The sequence below is a fragment of the Gracilinanus agilis genome, chromosome 2, assembly GCF_016433145.1.
Source record: "Gracilinanus agilis isolate LMUSP501 chromosome 2, AgileGrace, whole genome shotgun sequence".
NCBI classification, from domain to species: Eukaryota; Metazoa; Chordata; class Mammalia; order Didelphimorphia; family Didelphidae; genus Gracilinanus; species Gracilinanus agilis.
In genome coordinates this window covers 473055164-473063754 of record NC_058131.1, presented here as the reverse complement: position 1 = coordinate 473063754, position 8591 = coordinate 473055164, and positions in this window count along the sequence as shown.

Below are 8591 nucleotides of genomic sequence, written 5' to 3'. Positions count from 1 at the left end.
AGTTTATAGATAAATTATAAAATATACAAATTGTAATATGCAAATTACATTTTATATAAAAGTATATATTAAAAATAACCTCATAGGATTATTGTGAGCAAGGTATTTTATAAATCCCAATGTATTATAGAATAATAATTTGAAATTTTTATTAATAAGTGGTTATTCAGGATTTGAAATCAAATCTTCTGAATGCATGTACTTAATAAATGCTTATTAATTAGTAAATGGGGGGCAGCTGGGTGGCTCAGTGGATTGAGAGCCAGGCCTAGAGACTGGAGGTCCTAGGTTCAAGTCCGGCCTCGGACACTTCCAGCTGTGTGACCTTGGGCAAGTCACTTGACCCCTATTGCCCACCCTTACCACTCCTGGGCCAAGGATGGTCCCTAGCCAGGATGAAAAAGGAGGAGGGTTGGGCATGGGGCTCGCAACCCCACCCTGTAAAAACTACATCTGCTAAAGAAACTGCAACCTAAAGTAGGGGCAGCTGGGCTAGCTCAGTGGATTGAGAGCCAGGCCTAGAGATGAAAGGTCCTAGGTTCAAATCCGGGCTCAGACACTTCCCAGCTGGGTGACCCTGAGTGACTGTGTGACCCATTGCCTACTGGTTGTGGCCCTATGCTCCTTGAATGGAGTCCCAGGGGAAAAAAAAATTGTAAATGGACTTCCTTTTGGCCACCCTGCTTCTCCCTGGTCTTTGATTGATACATAATGGTTATGATGGCAGGAAAAACATGGCTTGGTAGCTGTTAGGAAGGGACAAAGAACTAGGACTGAGTGTCTTAGATTTCATTCTGTCACTTATGTAACTAGTCCTTGACAACTTGTAAGGAAAAGATACTGGGCCATCATTTTTATACTGATATCTGGTAAGAATATTCCATAATATTTAGTTGACATATAAAAAGTACAGCTACAATTCTAGTATTTAGGAAAAGAAGATGACAAGCTTGAAGGGTATCCTGACATCAACTTTTAAAGACTAATTTTAAAAAATTTTTATTACTTGGTGCACAGTTTATTTCTTTTTTTAAACTTAATTTTATTGATTAATTTAGAAAATTTTTCATAGTTACATGATTCATGTTCTTTTCCTCCCCTCCTCCCACCATAGCCAACACACAATTCCATTGGGTTTTACATGTATCATTGATCAAGACCTATTTCCATATTATTGATATTTATACTTGGGTGATCATTTAGAGTCTATATCCCCAATCATGTCCCCATCGCACCATGTGATCAAGCAGGTTGGCTGCCCCACCTGAAGCATAAAGCAAGTCTATTTTGTGGTATATTGGAAGAAGTTCAGATACCAACATATTGGTTTAATAAGGCACAGAGATTCATGATATGGAATTAAAGCTGTCCAACATTGCTCCAACCCATCTTTCTAGCATCATTGAATACCACTCCTTTTTACATACTCAATACCCCAGTCAAACTGAGCTATTTCATTTCCTTCCATCGTTTTTTTTTTTTTTAATCTTTATGCTGCTATATGTCCTGTCCCATGTGCTTGCAACATGCCCATTGAAATCTTTCCTTTCTTCTGGAAGCCATCGAGGCTGTGAGGTTTAGCAAGGCTACTCACAAGCTCTGACAATCCAGCATGGCAGGTTGTCAGGAGGATGGAAATTCCACACTCAGTTTACTCCATGTGATTCTTTTTACAGTGACATTCACTTGCATTGAAATTATTGCAATCAATATCCTTATCCGGCTCAAAGGAGACACAGAAAAACAATACAGGTTCATGGCAAGAACAATCACAGCCACAGACTACCCACTATCCCAAAATAAACCCCTATACAACCCCCAGAGTATAGAAATTTCCCCTAGAATCAGCCCAGCAAAAAACTAGCAGTTAGTGAGTTAATGCGAGTTTCTAAAGTTCCCAGCAAGAAAATACCTGGCCTGAGTTTGTTCCCAAACTCCTACAGACCAAAGAAACAGTGAAACACAAGGAAATTAAGGCAATGACAAATTAGCACAGAATCATCCTACCAGAACTGCATTTTTATTAACCCTATAGCAGAAAGAAGAGCATGGGAACAGAATTTGGACCAGATTGATATTATTGTATCTTATTGGATGTAATCAACTACCATAACTATCTCCTTGATTTATTATGGGAATGAATGGTATAACGTAACTATATACACGATATAATTAGTTAAAATATAATTAACTATTATCCTTAGTTAGGAACTGATGTTCTAGTACCTTATGGATGGCTGAAAAGAATAAGTTCCAACTATGCCAGGCCATAATGAATAATTCTTGACAAGCTTGCTTCTTTGTTTAACCACAGTAAGATAATTAGAAAATGCCAATCTTGTGATGTTTCAAAAGTTAATATGTGATTTTCAAAGTACGGGAAAATCAAAACCTATATGAGATCATAAAGAAAAAAGGGTATAAAAATTAAAATCAGCAGATGGCACTAGAAGGAATAGCCTCTGCAATTTGACTTGCACTCTGGCTCGTTCTCACTCCATTCTTCGCCATGCCATCCCACGTCCAGAGACCCAACCAAGCAAAGAGCAGGCTCTTCGCACCTTTCCTTCAATATCTACTTCAGGACTCTAATATGAACCAGGATACTTGCAGCTGGGTGGCATATAGATAGAGCCCTGGACTCAGAGTCAGGAAATTTTGGGTGTAAATCTTGACTTAGATAGAGAAGTGACCCAGGACAATTCACATCTAAGCCTCAGTGTCTTTTGTCTACAAAGTGGGGATTATAATAATACCTTATAAGGGTTATGAGGACCAAATGAGATGATATGTAAAGCATTTAGCAAACCTTAAAATGCTACATAAATGTTAGTGATGATAATAATGATGACAGTGATTATAATATAAAATAAAATAATATGTGACTGGGAAGTTTGTTTATACTGTGCATGACTAAATTCACTTTTTTGGCTATGTGAAGGGAATGAATGAATGAATAAAATAATGAATGGAAGAAAAAACTTCTTATTTATCAACTACTTATTATTTTTCACAAACTACTTATTATTTTTTAATGACTTATTTTGTGCCAGGCACTGTACTAAATACTAGGCATATAAATACCAGAAAAACCCCAAACAAACAAAAGATAGTCCTTGCCTTCAAGGAGTTTATATTCTTTTTTTCTTTTTTAATTTAATTTTATTGATTAATTAAGAAAATTTTCCATGGTTACATGATTCATGTTCTTTCTCTCCCTTCCTCCCACCCCCCTCCCTTAACCAGCATGTAATTTCACTGGATTTTATATGTGTCATTGATAAAGATCTATTTCCATATTATTGATATTTGCACATAGGGTAATCATTTAGAGTCCACATCCCCAATCATATCCCTATTGACCCATGTGATCAGCAGTTTTTTTTCCTGTGTTTCTGCTCTTAGAAACACAGTTCTTTCTCTGGATGTGGATAGCGTTCTTTCTCATAGGTCCCTCAGAATTGTCCTGGATTATTGCATTGCTGCTAGTAGAGAATTCCATTACATTCAATTGTGCCACAGTATATCAGTCTCTGTGTACAATGTTCTCCTGGATCTGCTCCTTTCACTCTGCATCAATTCCTGGAGGTTGTTCCAGTTCACATTGAATTCCTCCAGTTCATTATTCCTTTTAGCACAATAGTATTCCATCACCAACAGATACTACAATTTGTTTAGCCATTCCCCAATTGAAGGGCATCCCCTCATTTTCCAATTTTTTGCCACCACAAAGAGTGTGGCTATAAATATTTTTGTACAAGTCTTTTTCCTTATTATCTCTCTGGGGTATAAACCCAGCAGTAGTATGACTGGATCAAAGGGCAGGCAGTCTTTTAAAGCCCTGTAGGCATAGTAGGAACGTATATTCTAAAAATGTTTAAAAAATTTAACTGTAGTCCACAAAAATGTGATTTCTTCCCTCCCCACTGAGAAAAACAAAACCCTTATAATAAACATGTATAGTCAAAGCTTATATTTTAACAGGGAAGATCAACATATAAAAGTGAATGTTCAGAGAAGGGCATTTTAATTTGGGAAGTCACAGGAATAATGAATGGAGTAGGAGCAACTGATTAATGTCCCTTTTCTAGACTTTTGAAGCCAACTGGATTACTGTTGTAAAGAGAAAAGGTACACAGAGATAGAATTTAAGTGGTAGCATATTTGGAAGATAGACAAAATTCAACGTGGTGAATTTGGGTCTGGTTGATATATAGTAAACTCTCATTAATCAGAAAAGCACAGGTCTGGGATAGGAGTTGCAAGACCTAGTGTGAGGTGGAAGGTAACTAGGTATATCAGTCTAGCAGAAGGTTGAGAAGAGTGCAACCTTGGTGAGTCTTGAGATGGCTATGAATGCTGTGAACCATCACCAACCAGTAGAAAGTAATAGGACCTGGAAGGAGACAGAAGATGGGGGCAGTGGCAAAGAAACACTCACAGAATAAATTACTGCATCCTGACACTTAATCCATAAAAATAAAGCTTCATATTGTAAGAGGGAAATTTAGGTATTTTATAGATATATATTTAAAGTGTATATTTACACAATATAATGGAACTAAGTCTTTCAAATCAATACTTTAAAAAAGAAACCTATTAAAATTAAGTCCCTAAAGAATGAGGGGATAGCTAGGTAGTATAGTGGATAGAACGCTAATTTGGAAGATCTGAGTTCAAATATGACCTCATAAACTTACTAGCTGTGTGACTGTGGGCAAGTTACTTACCTCTTTTTTTTGCCTCAGTTTCCTCTCTGGAAAATGAGCTGGAGAAGGAAATGGCAAAGTGCTCCTGTGTCTTTGTCAAGAAAACCTAAAGCAGGGTTGTGAGGAGTCAGACATGACTGAAACAACTGAATAAATGTTCAGATTGTTGAATTTGAACAAGCTTCTTGTTCATAAGGGTGCATGAAACCTACAGAGTGAGTCTACTTTGAATACTTCTCCTGTTTTTTTCTCATGATGTCACTGAAATTATAGCTATTATGTAGAAAATTCTTCCCTTGTATTTCTTTAGAAATCTCCTTGATCTTTTCTGGGAAAATGTGATAGAACTTTTTGCACAATGGTTGGAAATATAATTGATATTTGACTCTTAAAATCACAACATATCAAAACATGAGGAGACTGGGATTGAAATCTATACCTACAACTCAATAAAATCAGTTTCATCTAGTTACTGTTATTGCTCACTTTCCTATTTTAGTTCTCTTCATTTTTGTCACTTACAGCTCTTCAACACACATTTCTCTATTTCATCTCTGATTCCAGATGGCTCTGCTCTTGGTGGAAGTATTTTTGCCTAGCCACACATACCCCCTATCCTCAGTCAAGGTCAGTAGAGATGCTTTTGGCTCTTAATGAAGTGGACAGTAATGACAGGGAATTCCATAAAGTCTTTTTGATATACATAGCTTTGATTCTTCCTCCTTACTCCCTTCCCCACTCTATCTTTTATCTAGGGTCTATAAGCATTAAGGCAGTGGGCTTAGTGAGATCTTTAATATATACCTTTTTACTTCTCCCATTTTTGTGTTAGTCTTTGTGGGAGAAATTAAACTTTGTTTGCAGTAATTAAAAGGTTATAGGGGGCAGCTAGGTGGCTCAGTGGATTGAGAGCCAGGTCTACATACAGGAAGTCCTGGGTTCAAATGTGCCCTCAGACACTTCCTAGCTCTTGTAAGGGGGAAAAGGTTGTTTTTTATTGTTGTTGTTGTTGAATATATTAAAAGGTGGTCGCCAGGGGAAATCTCCCCAATTTAGGAATAACTTCAAGTCAAAATTGACTTTATGGAAGTTTATTTACAATTGAGAAAAGAGAGAGGAAATAAGGAAATAAGACTCTAACACAGTAGGTAAATTACTACAATCCTCTAATTAATCCAGGTAGATCTAACTAACCCTTAGCTGAGAGTCAGAGGGCCAGAGGCCGGGAGGTGAATGAATATTTGCTTCATTCACCAGAGTCTATTAAAATAAATTCTTTAAGAGAAGTTTAGGAAGATTCAGTCAGAATTTAAACTCACCACGTGGACTTCAAAAGAAAATATTTAAAGCAGTCTCATCAAGGTCTTAGCATTCCAGCCAGCACTCATCCGTGGACCAGAAGACCCTCTCCAACAGAAGACCTTCTCCTTTTAAAGGGGTCACTTATGCATCACTTCCTGTGCCTCCCTCCTATTTTGCATGTCCAATCACAATAGATTCTTCTTATTAGGACACCTAGGGGGCAATCAGTCAATTCTGATTTGTCACCCACTCTAGCACACGTGGGTTAAGGACCTCCCAGAATTTGGAGGTGCTCTCACCTTTGGTGATTAAATCTAAAGACGGACAGTGTAGACTTAATCTAATTATCATACTCTGTGACCCTGGGCCAGTCACTTAACCTCCATTGCCTATCCCTTATCACTCTTCTGGCTTAGAACCAATACACAGTAGTGATTCTAAGACAGAAGGTAAGGGTTTTAAAAAAAATAGGTTATAGTCCTTGTTGCTCAAACCCATAAGAAGAAAAAGGCATATATTGGAGTACATGCCGTTAAATTGTAAGAAGGTTCAATATGGAGAGTCTAATACAATTTTTCAGACCTAGAAAAAATTAAAATATAATAAATCTGAGCCATAAACTAGCTTTTGACACGAATTAAAAGAATGGGAATTAGATCTATGTGTTCATTTATGTAGAGAGCTTCCAAAAAGAGGAATAATGTAAGTTGGCAACTTATAGGCTTAGAGAGTTGCCTACAACATTAAGAAGATAAGTGACAATGAATTGGTAAGTAATGTATGGAATTGTGAAATGGGGGCACGCATTTCTGCTTCTTTGGATAATTGCTAGGAAAGACCCTGATGGCAGTGAGAATAGAGGCTATAATCACACTTGAATAAGGCGCAGAGGATGCAAGAACAAACATAGCAGAAAACGTAGGGACAAATAGTGCTAAAGGAAGGGTGAATAGAGAAGCAGAATGTTGTTGGACAAAGATGAGGTCATAGAATAAATCAGGTTGCTTGGGGAGGAGAATTGGGAAGGGAAAAGTCAGTTTTGTAACCGTGGATCAGAGTTGGGGGTACTTGAACAGAATGGACCCTTAGAAAATGGAAGAGTGGCAGGCAGGGAGGGCAGGAATTTGGGGTCTTATTTTTTATAGTGTTTTGGTAGGAGATAGACAAATTTTGATCTTTGCTACCTTGGGGTTAGTTCATTAACATATCTGTGGAGGTAGTCCACATAAAAATAAAAAATATATCATTCAGAAAACAATATTATATTTGTTATATGACAATATTATGTTATATATATATAAACATCTATTTATGTTTGAATCTATCATATCTTTCCTTTCCTTCCCTACCCTTCTTTTCTCTCTCTCTGTCTCTCTGTCTCTGTTTCTCTGTCTCTGACTCTCCCCGCCTCCCCTCCCCCCCCCCCCGCTCTCTCTTGAGTGTCAGTCTTACACTTGTATGTGCTAAAAAAAGAACTCTTCTTTACATTCATCTCATACTTCTTAACTTCCTTATTTCTCTCCATGTTCGTGCCTCTATATAGGTGGTTCCTTATGCCTGGAACTCTTATCTACTGTGCCACCTAGGTGCCCCTTATAAGGAAGGGGAAGTAAATAGTGAGAAAAATCATTCTCATTAGAGATGCATTCAAGTCTTACATTACCATATAAAATGACAAACATACAAATTATACAGAATTTTGGAAATTTTTTTATGAAATAAATGAGAAAAGCTATTAACCATCACAAACATAACTATTTGTATAGGTGTATGTGTTTGCATAATATCATTTAATATGATGTAACATAATATGGAATAATATATTTTATATGATGCATTATATTGTATTTCATATTTTATGTCCATGTGTATTTATTATCAAGTATATATGATCAATAAGAGAATATATAGTGCTTTACAAAACTTAAATCACCATGTTAACATTAACTATTATTGCCATTATTGTAGTTGTATGCATATATATATATACATATGTCTATATATCTATATACATATACCTACATACACATATATACTTTACTATAGAGAAAAGTATTTATTTTCAGGGTTATGTTGATCTAAAAAGCATAGCTGAATTTTCATTGAGAACCCAAAACATTCCTACTGACCTTGATTGTTTGGGGGAGTGTGGCTATGGCAACAATATCTTGGATAGGAGCAGAGCCATCTGGAATCAGAAATAGCATGGAGAAATGTGTGTTGAAGGGCTGAAAGAGACAGAAGTGAAGATAATTAAAATAGGAATGTGAATAATACTAGTCAGGAGGAAAAAATCATTTTATCGAGTTGTTCCTTCTCATTTCAGTTTCTACCTCCTCATGTTTTCAGAAAAGAACCAGCTAAGGGTTGTGATTGTGGGAGTTGAATAGATCAATGCTTCCTATCGCTGTTCATTATGTGCATGTATATACATCCATATACATTTTGTTGTTGTTCCACAGTTTCTATAGTGTTCAACTCTTAGTGACCCCATTAGGGGTTTTCTGGGCAAAGATGTTATTGATTATATATATATATATATATATGTATATGTGTGTGTGTGTGTGTGTGTGTGTGTGT